Below are 18,978 nucleotides of genomic sequence, written 5' to 3' on the forward strand. Positions count from 1 at the left end.
ATTACGCCATTTGCCATTTAATCAATTCTGCTCATTATATCCTGTGGTTCCAGTTGTGATCCTCCTGCTGGCATCAAGCCACTACGTTGCCCATTGTTTCTGCTTAGCCTTCCTGCTGCGCCACCGGCATCTGTCCGAGCTTCATTACAGCTGCTCATCTGCGCTAGATGAGACATAACCTATCATTACAAAAAAGAGGATTAAATGGTAGGTCCTATTTAAGGAATCATTCTAATACTCAAGAGACAACACGTCACAGATATTTGCTGAGATGTTTTAGGGGTAAATGGTGCAGTTCTAAACATCTCCATGAACAATCCAAAGGCACACAATGTGTGAATGGGGCCTTAGTGTTAAGTGAGCAGCTGCCTACAGGGACTTGTTTAACTCAAGCTGCTGCTTCTGGGGACACAAGGTGGTTCAGGATAATAACTTTATACATTCTGTACCAATTGTGAGGTCATGTGATATCTATGATGTCATGTGCCCTGTGATGTCATGTTCTCATTCGTGTGTTGTGTATCAAGTTTCCATCATCAAGAGGAGAATTAATAAAACAAAATCACAGGCTGCAAATAACCACCAGCCTCATTTTTAATTGAGTCTTGTTAAAACCTAAACATTTCCACCATTTTATTCTTATCCGTATCACCTACTGTTCTATGAACTAAAGGAAAACACAGGACGCCATACTGCAATTCCTGATCATGATAAACTGTCAGCTCCGGGTCACCCCTGATCCAACGGGACCAAGGGAGCTGACAATGGAAAACTGTAGCAGTCTGCAATTAAACTTATTGCGATAACGTTTTCACAACATTAATGGCAAAGCTACCCATAAATGGAACCAAATGGAGTTGTCTCCCCGGGTCACCCCTCTCTATATGCTTTTATTAGAGTACATGGGGGTCACAGAGGGCAAACCAGACGATTGCTGAGGGTCTTCAAGGCAAGTGACACATGATCAGTTGAACCCTAACAAGTCCTCATTTGGGAAGAGGTTGTCCAGATTGGTAACCCCGGTTGGGCAGGGCTCACACTTACTTAATAAAGAACCAAAAATGTTCATATTCTCCTTGGAATCTAGTCAATCACATTTTTTTTTCAACTCATAGAATCATAACATTCACAGGACACATGATACAGCGGGTTTTGCTAAGATTTTCTTGTGAAGGATGTAGTTCTGAATCCGACGACTAACCCCCCTTCTATACAATTTGTGAGTGAAGTCATAAGTGAAGAGTTCCCTACCTGGACTTGTTTCCTTCTAGCTGCCAGGCTCTAATGAAACAAGATGGCTCTGGTGCTGCACTTTGCACATTCTATACCAATTGTGATGTCATATGATGTCTATGATCTTTATGTGCTTTGTGATGTCATCCAAACTGCCTGTTTAACCCCTTTCCACCCAATGACATACTTTGAATTTTTAAACAGGTTATTTGGAAGCAACGGCGCAACCAATGAAGGGACAATGGTAATTTTCCAAAACTATTCTTCTGTCTACTACAGAAAGGACATCTAACCATAGGGACACACATGTAAAGCTCTGGCAAAAATTAAGAGACCACTGCAAAATTTTCAGTTTGTCTGATTTTCCTCTTTATAGGTATATTTTTGGGTAAAATGTAAATTGTTCTTTTATTCTGTAAACTACTGACAACATGTCTCCGAAGTTCAAGCAATACATTTTGTATTTATTTTCTGAAAATGAGAAATGGTCAAAATAACAAAAAATGAATTGCTTGCAGGCCTCAAATAATGCAAAAAAAAGTTCATAATTATTTAGATTACCACCACACTTATTCGTTCCTCACACAACCGCCTCCAAAATTTCTCCCGAATATCCCCCATCCTCTGGAATTCCATGCCACAACACGTCCGATTATCCACCACCCTCGGATCCTTCAGACGGAACCTGAAAACCCATCTCTTCAGGAAAGCCTACAGCCTGCAATAACCATTCTACTGCCTCACCACCACCCGAGCTGCCGCCTCACCACCACCAGAGCTGCTGCACCTAAAACCTTCTGTCTCTTCCCCATTATCCCGTAGAATGTAAGTCCGCAAGGACAGATGTTATGAACTGGTGGCCTAGGAGCAGCATGAGGAACACTCTGGAGAAGGTGGTACCTGTACTGACCGCAGACCCTGAACTTAACACCGCAACTAGAAGCAGCCGTGGGATGTTCCTAACACTCCCTAGACACCTCGTCACAGCCGGAGGTCTAAATACCCCTAGAGATAACAAAAGGAAAGCTATCTTGCCTCAGAGAAAATCCCCAAAGCATAGACAGCCCCCCACAAATATTGACTTTGAGAGGAGAGGGAAATAACATACGCAGACAGAAATCAGGATTTAGCAAAGGAGGCCGTACTAGCTAGATAGAAAGGATAGAACAGAGTGCTATGCGGTCAGTATTAAAAACACTAGAAAATATCCACCACAGAAAGTACAAAATCTCCACATCCAACTAAAGATATGGAGGGTATATCTGCATCTCCAGAGATACCAGCATGACTGAACAAATCCTTGCACAGACCAAGCTGGACAAAACAAAACGTAGAAATGAACTGAACTATTAAGCCCACAGCATGTGGACTGCAAAAAGCAAAGCCAGAACTTATCTTTGATGAAATGAACAGCAAGCAGGAGAGACCAGGAAAGGATGTGAATCCTCCAGGAACAATGGACAACTGGCACTGACTAAAGGGTGAAGCCAGACTAAATAGCCCAGTCTGAAGTGGACACACCTGATGACTGCTGTGAAAGACAGACAGCAGCGCTACCACTTATAACCACCAGAGGGAGCCCAATAGCAGAATTCACAACAGTACCCCCCTTTGAGGAGGGGTCACCGAACCCTCACCAGAGCCCCAGGCCGATCAGGATGAGCCAAATGGAAGGCACGAACCAAATCGTCAGCATGAACATCGGAGGCAACAACCCAAGAATTATCCTCCTGGCCATATCCCTTCCACTTGACAAGATACTGAAGCCTCCGCCTTGAAAAACGAGAATCCAAGATCTTCTCCACCACATACTCCAACTCTCCATCAATCAACACCGGGGCAGGAGGATCAACAGAGGGAACCACGGGCACCACATATTTCCGCAACAAAGATCTATGAAAAACATTATGGATGGAAAAAAGAGGCTGGAAGGGCCAAACGAAAAGACACAGGATTGATAATCTCAGAAATCCTATAAGGACCAATAAACCGAGGCTTGAACTTAGGGGAAGAAACCTTCATAGGAACATGACGGGAGGACAACCAGACCAGATCTCCAACCTGAAGCCGGGAACCAACACACTGACAATGGTTGGCAAAACACTGAGCCTCCTCCTGAGACAACACCAAATTGTCCACCACATGAGCCCAAATTTGCTGCAACCTGTCAACCACAGAGTCCACCCCGGGACAATCAGAAGGCTTAGCCTGCCCCGAAGAAAAACGGGGATGAAAACCAGAATTACAAAAGAAGGGTGAAACCAAAGTGGCAGAACTAGCCCGATTATTAAGGGCAAACTCGGCCAATGGCAAGAAAGCCACCCAATCATCCTGATCAGCAGACACAAAGCACCTCAAATAAGTTTCCAAAGTCTGATTAGTTCGCTCGGTTTGGCCATTTGTCTGAGGATGAAATGCGGACGAAAAAGACAAATCAATGCCCAGCCTAGCACAAAAGGCTCGCCAAAACCTAGAAACAAACTGGGAACCTCTATCGGATACAATATTCTCCGGAATGCCATGCAAATGAACCACATGCTGAAAAAACAACGGAACCAACTCAGAAGAGGAAGGCAATTTAGGCAAAGGTACCAAATGAACCATCTTAGAAAACCGGTCACAAACCACCCAGATAACCGACATCCTCTGGGAAACCGGAAGATCTGAAATAAAATCCATAGAAATATGCGTCCAAGGCCTCTCAGGGACCGGCAAAGGCAAAAGCAACCCACTGGCGCGGGAGCAGCAAGGTTTGGCCCGCGCACAAGTCCCACAGGACTGCACAAAGGAACGCACATCCCGTGACAAAGAAGGCCACCAAAAGGACCTACCAACCAATTCTCTGGTACCAAAGATCCCAGGATGGCCAGCCAACACCGAACAATGAATCTCAGAAATCACTTTACTAGTCCATCTGTCAGGAACAAACAGTTTCCCCACTGGACAGCGGTCAGGTTTATCAGCCTGAAATTCCTGAAGAACCCGTCGTAAATCAGGGTAGATGGCAGAAAGAATAACCCCTTCCTTCAGAATACCGACCGGCTCAAGGACCCCAGGAGAATTGGGCAAAAAGCTCCTAGAAAGGGCATCAGCCTTAACATTCTTAGAACCCGGAAGATACGAGACCACAAAATCAAAACGGGAGAAAAACAGGGACCATCGGGCCTGTCTAGGATTCAGCCGCTTGGCAGACTCGAGGAAAATCAGATTCTTATGATCGGTCAAGACCACTATACGGTGCTTAGCTCCCTCAAGCCAATGTCGCCACTCCTCAAATGCCCACTTCATAGCCAACAACTCACGATTGCCGACATCATAATTGCGTTCCGCAGGCGAAAACTTTCGAGAAAAGAAGGCACACGGTTTCATCAAGGAACCATCAGAATTCCTCTGAGACAAAACGGCTCCTGCCCCATTCTCAGAGGCGTCAACTTCAACCTGAAAAGGAAGAGAAACATCTGGCTGACGCAACACAGGGGCAGAAGTAAATCGGTGTTTAAGCTCCTGAAAGGCAGAAACAGCCGCAGGGGACCAATTCGTCACATCAGCGCCTTTCTTCGTCAAATCGGTCAGGGCTTTAACCACACTGGAGAAGTTGGCAATGAAACGGTGATAAAAATTAGCAAAGCCCAAAAATTTCTGAAGGCTCTTCACGGAGGTGGGCTGAATCCAATCATGAATGGCCTGAACCTTAACCGGATCCATTTCTATAGATGAGGGAGAAAAAATAAAGCCCAAAAAAGACACCTTCTGTACTCCAAAGAGGCACTTAGACCCCTTCACAAACAAAGCATTATCACGAAGGATCTGGAATACCATCCTGACTTGTTTCACATAAGACTCCCAATCATTGGAAAAAATCAAAACATCATCTAAATATACAATCATGAATTTATCAAGATAATTCCGAAAGATATCATGTATGAATGATTGAAACACAGATAGAGCATTAGAAAGCCCGAATGGCATCACAAGGTATTCAAAATGGCCTTCGGGCGTATTAAATACAGTTTTCCATTCGTCACCCTGCTTAATACGAACAAGATTATATGCCCCTCGAAGGTCAATCTTAGTAAACCAACTAGCCCCCTTAATCCTAGCAAACAAATCAGAGAGCAGAGGCAAAGGGTATTGGAATTTGACCGTGATCTTATTCAAGAGGCGATAATCAATACAGGGTCTCAAGGAACCATCCTTCTTGGCAACGAAAAAAAAAACCCGCTCCCAATGGTGAAGAAGATGGCCGAATATGCCCCTTCTCCAAAGACTCCTTAACATAACTCCGCATAGTGGCATGTTCTGGCACAGACAGGTTGAAAAGTCGGCCCTTAGGGAACTTACAGCCTGGAATCAAGTCAATGGCACAATCACAGTCCCTATGCGGTGGAAAGGAACTGGACTTGGGCTCATCGAATACATCCTGGAAATCTGACAAAAACTCATTTTTTCAGAAGAGAGGGAAGAGGAAATTGACATCAAAGGAACATCATCATGAACCCCCTGACACCCCCAACTAGTCACAGACATAGATTTCCAATCCAATACCGGATTATGCACCCGTAACCATGGGAAACCCAGCACAATAGCATCATGCAAATTATGCAACACCAGAAAACGACAATCTTCCTGATGGGCTGCCGCCATGCACATGGTCAGCTGTGTCCAAAACTGAGGTTTATTTTTAGCCAACGGTGTAGCATCAATTCCCCTCAAAGGAATAGGGTTCTGCAAAGGCTGCAAGGGGAAACCACAACGTCTGGCAAATTCTAAGTCCATTAAGTTCAAAGCGGCGCCTGAATCCACAAATGCCATGACAGAAAATGACGATAATGAGCAGATCAGGGTCACAGATAACAGAAATTTAAGTTGTACAGTACTGATGGTAACGGAACTAGCGATTCTCTTTGCACGCTTAGGGCGATCAGAAATAACATGAGCAGAATCGCCACAGTAAAAACACAACCTATTCTGACGTCTGAATCCTTGTCGTTCAGCTCTAGACACAATCCTATCACACTGCATAGGCTCAGGACTCCGCTCGGAAGACAATGCCATAGTGTGCACAACTCTGCGCTCGTGCAAGCGCCGATCAATCTGAGTGGCCAGAGACGTAGAATCACTCAAACCAGCAGGCGTGGGGAACCCCACCATAACATCTTTAACCGATTCAGAAAGACCCTTTCTGAAAATTGCCGCCAAGGCATCCTCATTCCATTTAGTAAGCACAGACCATTTTCTAAATTTCAGGCAATACGATTCTGCCGCTTCTTGACCCTGACTCAGGGCCAACAAGGTCTTCTCAGCATGATCCACTAAATTAGATTCCTCATACAATAACCCTAGCGCCTGAAAAAAGGTGTCTACATTAAGCAAAGCCGGATTCCCAGATTCCAGGGAGAATGCCCAATCCTGAGGGTCGCCACGCAGCAGAGAAATTACAATTTTAACTTGCTGGATGGAATCACCAGAGGAACGGGGTTTCAGAGCAAAAAACAGTTTACAGTTATTTTTAAAGCTCAAAAATTTGGACATATCCCCAAAAAACAAATCAGGAGTTGGAATTCTAGGCTGCAAAACCGGAGTCTGAACGATATAATCGGAAATACCCTGTACTCTAGCAGCAAGTTGATCCACACGAGAAACCAATCCCTGAATATCCATGCCAGCACCAAACTCCTGAGCCACCCAGATGTAAAGAGGAAAAAAAACCACAACAGACTACAGAAAAAAAATGGCTCAGCACACTTTTTTCCTTCTTCTGAGATGCGATTAACTCATTGTTGGCCAGTTGTACTGTTATGAACTGGTGGCCTAGGAGCAGCATGAGGAACACTCTGGAGAAGGTGGTACCTGTACTGACCGCAGACCCTGAACTTAACACCACAACTAGAAGCAGCCGTGGGATGTTCCTAACACTCCCTAGACACCTCGTCACAGCCGGAGGTCTAAATACCCCTAGAGATAACAAAAGGAAAACTATGTTGCCTCAGAGAAAATCCCCAAAGCATAGACAGCCCCCCACAAATATTGACTGTGAGAGGAGAGGGAAATAACATACGCAGACAGAAATCAGGATTTAGCAAAGGAGGCCGTACTAGCTAGATAGAAAGGATAGAACAGAGTGCTATGCGGTCAGTATTAAAAACACTAGAAAATATCCACCACAGAAAGTACAAAATCTCCACATCCAACTAAAGATATGGAGGGTATATCTGCATCTCCAGAGATACCAGCATGACTGAACAAATCCTTGCACAGACCAAGCTGGACAAAACAAAACGTAGAAATGAACTGAACTATTAAGCCCTCAGCATGTGGACTGCAAAAAGCAAAGCCAGAACTTATCTTTGATGAAATGAACAGCAAGCAGGAGAGACCATGAAAGGATGTGAATCCTCCAGGAACAATTGACAACTGGCACTGACTAAAGGGTGAAGCCAGACTAAATAGCCCAGTCTGAAGTGGACACACCTGATGACTGCTGTGAAAGACAGACAGACAGCAGCGCTACCACTTATAACCACCGGAGGGAGTCCAAGAGCAGAATTCACAACAGACAGGGTCCTCTCCCCTCTGTACCAGACTGGTATCGTAAATTTGTTTACTGTAAACGATATCTAAAACCAGAGCCGGACAGGCCATCTGGCAATTCTCGCAAATGCCAGAAGGGCCTGTCTGGTCGTGGGCCGCCTTGTCTGCTACCTTGTTATCAGAATCTGCATCCTCAGGACACCAATACTGTTAACAGTTGCGACGGAGCACAAAGCTGCTGGCTCCGTCACTTGCCCCAGCAGGCCGCTGGTGTCCTTTCTGGCTGTGACCTGCTTGAGGCCAGCAATAACAGATGACGTTGGCAGTGCTGGCATCGCGCCTCCAGCATCCACTGCGAGAATAGATAGAAGAGGAGTCAGACGCTGCCGAGGATGAGATGTCTGAATTATGTGATTATAGGGATTTTTTTAATCTTTGGGTGGTTGTGGGGGACCATGACTATATAGGGCACAGTGAATTGGACCATCATAGTATATAAGGGACTGTGGGGAGGACCACCATAGTAAATGGAGGGGACTGTGAGATGGACCATCATACTACATAGGAGCTGTGAGGTGTGCCATCATAATATATAAGGAGCTGTGGTTTGTACTACCATACTATATAGGAGGTGTTTTTAAGGGGACCATCATACTATATAGAGGGCTGTCGGAGGGACCATCATACTGTATGAGGGGGCTTTGAGTTGGACCATCATACTATATAGGGGGCTATGAGATGAAACATAATATATGGGGGATTGTTAGTGGTACCATCATACTGTATAGGAACTGTGAGGTGTACCATCATAATATATAATGAGCTGTGAGGTGTACCATCATACTATATGGGGGTGTTGGGACACCATCATACTAAATAGGGGGCTCTTGGAGGGCCCATCATACTATATGGGGGACTGTGAGGTGAACCATCATACTATACTGGGAGCTGTGACCGGCCCATCATACTATATAGAGGGCTGTGGGGGGACCGTCATATAGTATTTTGGCTATGGGGGATCTCAATAGTGTATGACAGATCTATCATACTGTGTGGGGTGGCTGTTGGGAGGACCAGCTTACTGTGTAGGGTGGTTGTGGTGGACATCATACTGTGTGGGGTGGCTGTGGTGGGCATGATACCTTCTGTAGGTCTATGGGATACATTATACTGTGTTGGGGCTGTGGTGACCATCATACTGTATGAGAAGGTTATGGGGAACATCATACTGTATATGTGCTGTGGGATCCTCCTACAGTCTGGGGGCTTTGGTAGACATCAGACTTTTTATAGGGGCCTGTGGTGGACATCATACTGTATAGGGGTCTGTGGTGACAATCTTAATGTGTGGTGTGCTGTGGAGCATCATACTTTGTGTAAGGTTTGTGGGAAAATCATACTGTGGGGCCATCATACTTTGTGGGGGCATAATATTCTACGGGGTCAATGTGAAAAGGTAATTAGCACAACTGGAGAATGGTGCTCAAGTAGGTTCCCAAACCATACAGATTTATGTAAAGAACTTGGCACACACCAGATGCTGAAGTATTTAATTCAAAAGGTAGATACATACAAAACCAGACGTTTCGGTCATATAGACCTTCCTCAATGTACCGAGTGGTAATTGCTGAGATTTAGCTGATCCCCTCGCAAGAAAAAGTAACTCAGCATAGATATCATGGGTATAGAGTGCTGCCAGTTATGTGGGGATTGTGTGTGGGGATTATGTGGGGAAAAATCCCCACATAACTAACTAGGACATGGTCCACATAGCCACTCTGTACTGGCAGCACTCTATACCAGTGATATCTATGCTGAGTTACTTTTTCTTGAGAGGGGATCACCTATATCTCATCAATTATGATTCGGTACATTGAGGAAGGTCTATATGACCGAAACGTTTGGTTTTGTCTGTAGCCACCTTTTGAATGAAATACTATACTTCAGCATCTGGTGTGTGCCAAGTTCTCTACTTATCTACTATATAATTGTCTAAGGCCTCTTTCACACTTCAGTCGTTTGGCGTCAGTCTAAAACCGTCATTTTCCTCAAAAAACGGATCCGGTTTTTTTTTCGACGGATCCGTTTTTTTCCCCATAGACTTGCATTAGCGACGGATTGTGACGGATGGTCGTCCGTTCCATCCGTCATGCGACGGATCCGTCAAAATTTAGCGGACGTCATCTAGACATTGACGTTCATCTAGACGTTTTTTGTCTCCGTTGAAATGGCGGATCGCGACGGATCCGTCGCGTCCGTCATTTCATAGAATGGCCACCTATGGGCGACGGATCCGTCGCGATCCGTTTTTTGGCGGATCCGTCGCCCCAATCCGTTTTTTAAAGTTTTTTCAATTGCGCATGCTCCAAAAAGTATATACAACCCCCGAGTAACGGATCCGTCAAAAAAACGGATCCGTTACATCCGTTTTTTCAACAATTGTGACGGATCCGTCGATCCGTCACTTTGTCGGTAGTGACTGACGCCAAACGACTGAAGTGTGAAAGAGGCCTAAGGGGTATACTTCCGTCTTTCTGTCCTTCTGTCGGCAACTTCCGTCATGGTTATTCATTTGCTGATTGGTCTCGCCAGCTGCCTGTCATGGCTGCCGCGACCAATCAGCGACGGGCACAGTCCAATTAGTCCCTCCCTACTCCCCTGCAGTCAGTGCCGGGCGGCCGCTCCATACTCCCCGCAGTCACGGCTCACACAGGGTTAATGCCAGGGGTAACGGACCGCGTAATGCCGCGGGTAACTCACTCCGTTACCGCCGCTATTAACCGTGTGACCAAGTTTTTACTATTGACGCTGCCTATGCAGCGTCAATAGTAAAAGGATCTAATGTTAAAAATAATTATAAAAAAAAAAAAAATCATTATATACTCACCTTCCGCTGCCTTTCCCGCTCCTCGCCACCCTCCGGTAACCGCTCTGTGCAAGCGGCAGTTTCCGGTAGCAAGAATCGTATGGCAGTAGGACCTGCCGTGACGTCACGGTCATGTGACCGCGACGTCATCACAGGCCCTGCACTCCTGCGCGAGCAGGACCTGCCATAACGTCACGGTCACTTGACCGCGACGTCATCACACCCTGGGACCGGAAGCTGCCGCCTGTACCGCGCACAGGCAACAGAACTACAAGTGTGGTGAGTATGTTAGAACTACAAGGGGCCCTCGGATCGGAAGGTGAGTATGTTTATTTTTTATTTTTTAACCTGTGACATACGTGACTGGGCAATCTACTATGTGGCTGGGCAATATACTACATGGCTCTGTGCTGTATACTACGTCGCTGGGCAATATACTACGTCACTGGGCAATATACTACGTGGCTGGGCAATATACTACGTCATTGGGCAATATACTACGTGGCTCTGTGCTGTATACTACGTCGCTGTGCAATATACTACGTCACTGGGCAATATACTAAGTGGCTGGCCAACATACTATGTGGGCTGTGCAATATAGTACGTGGACATGCATATTCTAGAAAACCCGATGCGTTAAAATCGGGCCACCATCTAGTATAGCAATATTATTGGTATTATTAGAAATATTGATCTTGTAGTAAATCTTGATTTCCTCCATCCAGGGTAATATTAGTAATATATCCCCATCTGGTGCTCGGCGGTGGGAACACCATGGGCCTGTGTGATTTCAAATGCCAGGGCTGAATTTCAGTCCCAGCCTGTCCCTGCTGGCAAGTGTGGGGTGCATCACATTCACCTGTAGACCGCAGGCCTCTGCTTTCTCTAGGTCTCCTTCCTCAGGAGACGCCGCTCATAACTCAGGGAACACACAGTTCATTGTAACAAGCAAACATTTATTGGGCAGTCCAAGTTCTTCAGATTGTAACATGCAGTTTCGGGCACTTCTTATTCCTTCTTTCTTTAGTACAGTATGTCTCCAGCATCGCTGTCCGTTCCTCCTGGACTATCCTCACGATAAAGGGAGCCTGTAACTCCCCCTGCGCAGTGGAGCGGGTCACCGTGCTCCTCGATAGAAGTGCCAAAGTCTCGCGAGACTTCACAAATCTCGCGAGACATCGGCACTATCTTCAATGGAGCAAGGTGACCCGCTCCTCTGCGCAGGCGCCAGATTCCCAGCCCCGCAGTGTGAATACATCATAACACACTGTGTGGGGCCTCCGGTACACACAGGCGCGATATCCTGATGTAAGTTCCCGGGCAGCGCACACGGCGCATGCCCGAGAACTGATTGGAGAGCGCAGGTGAAGGTGACGTCATGAGAAAGAGAGGAGACGGCGCCTGGAAGCCAGAGGGGGATGATGGACGGCTGCGAGGCGGTTGAGTCAGGGGGAGAAAACAAACCTCCCTGACTCAATAGAGGTATGGCAGGAAATTTATAAAACTCATTATTTCAGTGTTCCTAGGGATAATAAACATAAGAGCCGCCTTCACAAAATGCAGCCTTACTGCTGCTGAAGGTGGGTCTTTTACTTAAATAGGCCCTGGGGGGTGACAGGTTCCTTTTAACTGGTTTTCCAGGGATTTCCTGACCAGGCCCACAGTGCAACCTTCCCTTAACGCGGTTTCCCTTCCACTTCCTCTGTACATTAGAGTTTAAGGCACTCTTTGTAGTATCTGTACTGAGCTCTATGCTCCGGATGTTCCAGGAATGTCCACAAGAGATTCCAGTAAGGCCTCCCACTGCCTTGAATGATGGCTGCCCACCATACTGTACTTCCCTATCTGACTATGAGGAAGTAGTCCTGCTTTACTAGGGCTTTCCTCTCCCACTATGGGCTAGTCCCAAGCTTTAACTATGTCTGTACCTACAGTATGAAGCTGGACAGATCACCACTACAAACACAAAGTATTACATTTACAAGCATTACACATATTATACCCAGGCTTTGACTGGCCCACAGGAGAACAGGAAAATCCTCTGGTGGGTTACTGTGCAAGAGTTAGCCACTGCCCTCTTATATGAGCAGGACTTGGCAATATATACTTGAATCACTATGTACAGATAAAGGCGACATCTTATTCATGGAGCAATCTCCTCAGATTATTGTTATATACATTTGTGATTGAGGATAATGTCACATTATCAGCAGAAAAGTGGGGCCCAGGGGTTGGTTACTGGTGGGCCCTTGGCACCCCAATCCTACACTACTTGTGTCTCTTGCATTCTGCAGCGCTGTGTCCTTGTCTTCAGTCTTCTATCAGGTAGTTTGTTGTGTAGGACATATGCTACTTTAGAGCACTGCCTCGATTACACTTCCAATATATCTTGGGACAGGAGTTGACATTATGATACTACAATGGGTGGAGATATATGTGGTCTGCCTTCTGTAATTGGCGCCCCCCTATAATTCCTGGTTCAACTTGTAGAGTATTGATGGTAGTAATGATCACTCCTATCATTGTAACTGTGTAAAAGGAAAGTGAATACAAAAACTCCCATGACACTTTTATTTTTTCTTTTAATTTTTTTATTGGAATAGCAATAAGCAACACTGTAATAAAAATATTACCGGCCCTTTAAGAAATTAAACTATGATCACAATGACTCTCAGGTCAGGCCCTATACAGACCACAGAACTAGCTGTTGGCATTGAGGACCGGCTGAGAGCCACTGGATCAAAAGATCCAGAGGAAGGCGAAGAAACCCCCCTGAGAGTTCTGCCTCAGGGGGGAAAAAAATTCCTTCCTGACCCCAGTTGTGGCGATCGGATATTTCCCTGGATCACATCTGTCCTGCTGCATATTGCTCTATATCTACATGTATTATAAGCTCAGGAGAGTCGATTTGGAAGGGAAAAGATAAATACACCTTGTAAAATCTAATATACCATATACACCCTGCTCCTAGGAGCTTACAATCTAATATACAATATACACCCTGCTCCTAGGAGCTTACAATGTAATATACAATATACACCTGCTCCTTGGAGCTTACAATCTACTATAGAATATATACCCTGCTCCTAGGAGCTTACAATCTAATATACAATATACACCCTGCTCCTAGGAGCTTATAATCTAATATACAATATACACCCTGCTCCTGGGAGCTTACAATCTAATATACAATATACATCCAGTTGAGAGCATACAGAATAATGTGCAGGTAAATGAGGGAGGGGGAGTACAGGAGCTCACCACATTGACAGCTTGCGATTTTCTGTTCAGCCTGGAGACATGCTGGTGGGTGCCGCACCCGCTGGTCATTACAGCATTACTGAAATGACGAGATGGCATATGTCGGCACATCCAACCAGGAAATAAAAGTTGAAATATTTATTTGTGTAACATTTAAAAGAGCTTCCAATCTAATATACAATATACAGGCTGCCCCTGAGAATTTGTAGACTAAGGCTGCTTTCACACTAGCGCCGGTACGGGGCCGATGCAGCATCGGCCCGACGTACTGACGCATACTGTGAAAAAAATGCCCGACGTTGGCAGCGGAAGCAGTCTTACGACGCTTCCGCTGCCCCATTGCAAGGTCCGGGGAGGAGTGGGTGGACTCGACGCACAAAAATCGCTACATGTAACTTTTTTTTGTGCCGGCGGTGTGCCAAAACGCGACGCAACCGTCACACGTCGGTTGCGACGTGTGACACTGCGCTAATAAAAGTCTATGGAGAAAAAACGCATCCTGCGGGCAACTTTGCAGGATGCGTTTTTTCCCAACAACAACACATTGCGACGTGCAGTGCACGACGCTAGTGTGAAAGTAGCCTAATCTACACCCTGCTCCTAGTTTACAATATAATATACAATATGCATGCTGATAAAAGCATACAGACTAATCTACACCCTGCTCCTAGTTTACAATCTAATATACAATATGCATGCTGATGAAAGCATACAGACTAATCTACACCCTGCTCCTAGTTTACAATCTAATTCCATGTATACTTTGATGATCTAATTAGCAATAGATATTCGGCTGCCAAAGGTGCATTTACACTGCATGATTACTGCGAACAAGAGTTTCTTAGGGACGCTCCTGCACAATAATTGTACCTAAGGCTGCAGATCATGCAATGAATGAGCAAAATGCTTGTTCATCAGGTGAAATGATCTTTTGTGCCTCACAAAAAGATCATTGTTCTTGATGGCACACCCTCCTGTGTAAATAGGACATGTGCTGGCGAGAATATTGCACACTGAATGATTTATTACAGATCGCTCATTGAACATCTGAAGCTGAGTCTGCCAGTGGGAATAAGCCACACATTGGGAAATGTAATGCACCACAAGGCTTCTAAACATCTATGCTAGGCCAGCAATAAGGGTGCAAACTTGATACTTGACCATGCACAAAGCAACTCCCTGCTTCTGCAGGCATACCAAATTTTTCAAATTATGAAACGTACTTTTTTCCCTCCAAATTTTGGAGGAAAATGAGTGCGTTTTATAATCTGAAGGTAGCTTACCGACGTGGCAACTGCGGAGGAGCGAGGTCACAGGAGGCAGGGTCATTGCTTCAGGAGGCTGGCGGAGGTGGCAGGCGTGGGCCGATGCTGCTGGCCCTAGGCTCTCATATGATGATGGCGCCGGTGAGCGGAGTCTCCTTTTCCATTGATTTCCCTACTATGAGCTTCGAAAAAATGGCTGCCGAAGGTCGTCTTCCAAGATTTCGTCTCCCAAGATCTCAACCCGAGCATACGTGGCCTCCGGCAGCCATCTTCACAAAGCCCACCACAGGGAAATCAATGGGCAAGGGGACCCCACTCCCTGGCACAAACATCTTATGAGAGCCCAGGCCCAGCAGCATTGGCCCACTCCTGCTGCCACCGCCAGCCTGCTGAAGCAGTGACCCTGCCTCCTGTGAAGCTGTCCCCCCCGCAAACTACCTACTATGCGTGCACCGACACCTGCGGAGATGGACATGCGGCGCCTCTTTCCAGACCACAGCATGTTTATTTATCTTGTGAAGACGCTCAGTCTCTGCAAGATAAATATCACCCATACAATGTATAGGACGCGGTGATTCCGCACGGTTCAATGGACACATGCGGAATCACCTGCGTTCAAAAGCCGGCAGTGCTTGGACGGAGCAGACATGTGCTGTGTCCAAAGCGCTGCTGATTACTGACTGTGGGGACGTAGCCTTAGTCCACAAATTACATATGTATATATAAAATAGAGTTGCAGACTTCGATCAGGCTTTGAGCAGAGTGCGATCAAAGTGGCATCTGTTTCTCTCACAGGTGGAGAGGGGGAAAAAAGTTTCTCCATTTTGACAGTCTGTGAAAATCGGAGAGAATATATATAAATATATATGTATAAATATATTTATTTATATTTAATTCATTCATATAGTATGTATACATGGCGCTGTAGAATTAATGGCGCTATGTAAGCGAGTAAAATAAATAAATATGTATGTGTTTGTGTGTATTTGTGCAATTCTATAAGCCTGTGCACAGAGTAGAATACACTCTAATAGACTTTCTATCGAGCCCATACATAGATTTGAGCCGGCTCCGGCAGAGCTCTGTGCTTCTGTCTGTGGATCAGCATGCTATAGAGCAGCTGTTTGGACCAATCAGTGGGTTTCTCAGGACCCAGTCGCCCACTGATCAACTACACGTAAGGGCTCGTGCAAACGACCAATTTTGTCATCTGAATGCATCTTTGGTTTTGACAGATATCACTCGAACATATGATTTTCTATGGGGATGTGCAAATGTCAGATTTTTTCCTCGGACCCAGTGATCCACGGAAAAAAATTGGAGACGAGTCAAAATCGACAATGCAAGTCTATGGGCCCGTGAAAAAATTGAACCCCACTTGGATGACATCTGAGTGCGATCCGATTTTCACAGACTGACATAATAAAAAAGGTGAAGAAATATTTTTTTCCCCTCTCCACGTCCAAGAAAACCTGATGCCACTCTGATCAAACTCTGATCTGAGTCTGTAACTCTATTACGCCAGTTGCCATTTAATCAGTTCAGCTCATTATATCCTGTGATTCCAGTTGTGGTCCTCCTGCTGGCATCAAGCCACTACGTTCTCCATTGTTTCTGCTCAGCCTTCCTGCTGCGCCACCGTCATCTGTCCGTGCTTCATTACAGCTGCTCATCTGCACTAGATTAGACATAACCTATCATTACAAAAAATAGGATTAAATGGTAGGTACTATTTAAGGAATCATTCTAATACACAAGAAACAACACGTCACAGATATTTGCTGAGAAGTTTTAGGGGTAGATGGTGCAGTTCTAAACATCTCCATGAACAATCCAAAGGCACACAATGTGTGAATGGGCCTTAGTGTTAAGTGAGCAGCTGCCTACCGGGACTTGTTTAACTCAAGCTGCTGCTTCTGGGGACACAAGGTGGTTCAGGATAATAACTTTATACATTCTGTACCAATTGTGAGGTCATGTGATATCTATGATGTCATGTGCCCTGTGATGTCATGTCCCCTGTCGTAATAATTGCCACTCGTGTGTTATGTATCAAGTTTCCAACATCAAGAGGAGAATTAATAAAGCAAAATCACAGGCTGCAAATAACCACCAGCCTCATTTTTAATTGAGTCATGACGCACGTTAAAACCTAAACATTTCCACCATTTTATTCTAATCGGTATCACCTACTGTTCTATGAACTAAAGGAAAACACAGGACGCCATACTGCAATTCCTGATCACGATAAACTGTCAGCTCCGGGTCACCCCTGATCCAACAGGACCAAGGGAGCTGACAATGGAGATCTGTAGCAGTCTGCAATTAAACTTGTTGCGATAATGTTTTCACAACATTAATGGCAAAGCTACCCATAAATGGAACCAAATGGAGTTGTCTCCCCGGCTCACCCCTCTCTATATGCTTTTATTAGAGTACATGGGGGTCACAGAGGGCAAACCAGACGATTGCTGAGGGTCTTCAAGGCGAGTGACACATGATCAGTTGATCCCTAACAAGTCCTCATTTGGGAAGAGGTTGTCCAGATTGGTAACCCCGGTTGGGCAGGGCTCACACTTATTCAATAAAGAACCAAAATGTTCATATTTTACTTGGAATCTAGTCACTCACATTTTTTTTTAAATCATAGAATCATAACAATCACAGGACACATGATACAGCGGGTTTTGCTAAGATTTTCTTGTGAAGGATGTAGTTCTGAATCCGACGACTAACCCCCCTTCTATACAATTTGTGAGTGAAGTCATAAGTGAAGAGTTCCCTACCTGGACTTGTTTCCTTCAAGCTGTCAGGCTCTAATGAAACAAGATGGCTCTGGTGCTGCACTTTGCACATTCTATACCAATTGTGATGTCATATGATGTCTATGATCTTTATGTGCTTTGTGATGTCATCCAAACTGCCTGTTTAACCCCTTTCCACCCAATGACATACTTTGAATTTTTGAACAGGTTATTTGGAAGCAACGGCGCAACCAATGAAGGGACAATGGTAATTTTCCAAAACTATTCATCTGTCTACCACAGAAAGGACATCTAACCATAGGGACACACATATGTAAAGCTCTGGCAAAAATTAAGAGACCACTGCAAAATTTTCAGTTTGTCTGATTTTTCTCTTTATAGGTATATTTTTGGTTAAAATGTAAATTGTTCTTTTATTCTATAAACTACTGACAACATGTCTCCGAAGTTCAAGCAATACATTTTGTATTTATTTTCTGAAAATGAGAAATGTTCAAAATAACAAAAAATGAATTGCTTGCAGGCCTCAAATAATGCAAAAAAAGGTTCATTATTATTTAGAAACAACAATACTAATGTTTTAACTCAGGAAGAGTTCAGAAATCAATATTTTGTGGAATAATCATGATTTTTAATCACAGCTTTCATGTCTCTTGGCATGCTTTCCACTATTCTTTCACACTGCTTTTGGGTGACCTTATGCCACTCCTGGTGCAAAAATGTAAGCAGTTCTTCTTTGTTTGATGGCTTGTGACTATCCACCTTCCTCTTGATTATTACATTCCAGAGGTTTTCAATGGGGTTCAGGTCTGGAGATTGGGCTGCCCATGACAGGGATTTGATGTGGTGGTCCTTCATCCACACCTTGATTGACCTAGCTGCGTGGCATTGTGCATTGTCCTGCTCGAAAAACCAGTCCTCAGAGTTGAGGAACATAGCCTGAGCAGAAGGAATGAACTGTTTTTCCAGGATAACCTTGTATGCGGCTTGATTCCAGCCTTGCTGAAGCATCCACAGATCATCACAGATGCGCCACAAATTTCACAGTGGGTGCAAG

At 45.0% G+C, this 18,978-nt stretch overlaps 1 long non-coding RNA gene across 2 annotated transcripts; it reads right to left on the reverse strand.

Annotated features, from left to right (window-relative positions):
- Positions 1-13,209: 13,209 nt before the first annotated feature.
- Positions 13,210-18,010, reverse strand: LOC143815133 (uncharacterized). 2 transcript variants are annotated; one of them, XR_013223687.1, is made up of 3 exons: positions 17,943-18,010; positions 15,599-16,850; positions 13,210-13,970 (listed from the first exon to the last, which is right to left on the reverse strand). It is a non-coding gene; the product is annotated as an uncharacterized LOC143815133 (long non-coding RNA). The 2 variants fall into 2 exon arrangements; XR_013223686.1 differs by having other exon boundaries at positions 15,595-16,850.
- Positions 18,011-18,978: the final 968 nt, after the last annotated feature.

Source organism: Ranitomeya variabilis, chromosome 3, assembly GCF_051348905.1.
Source record: "Ranitomeya variabilis isolate aRanVar5 chromosome 3, aRanVar5.hap1, whole genome shotgun sequence".
NCBI classification, from domain to species: Eukaryota; Metazoa; Chordata; class Amphibia; order Anura; family Dendrobatidae; genus Ranitomeya; species Ranitomeya variabilis.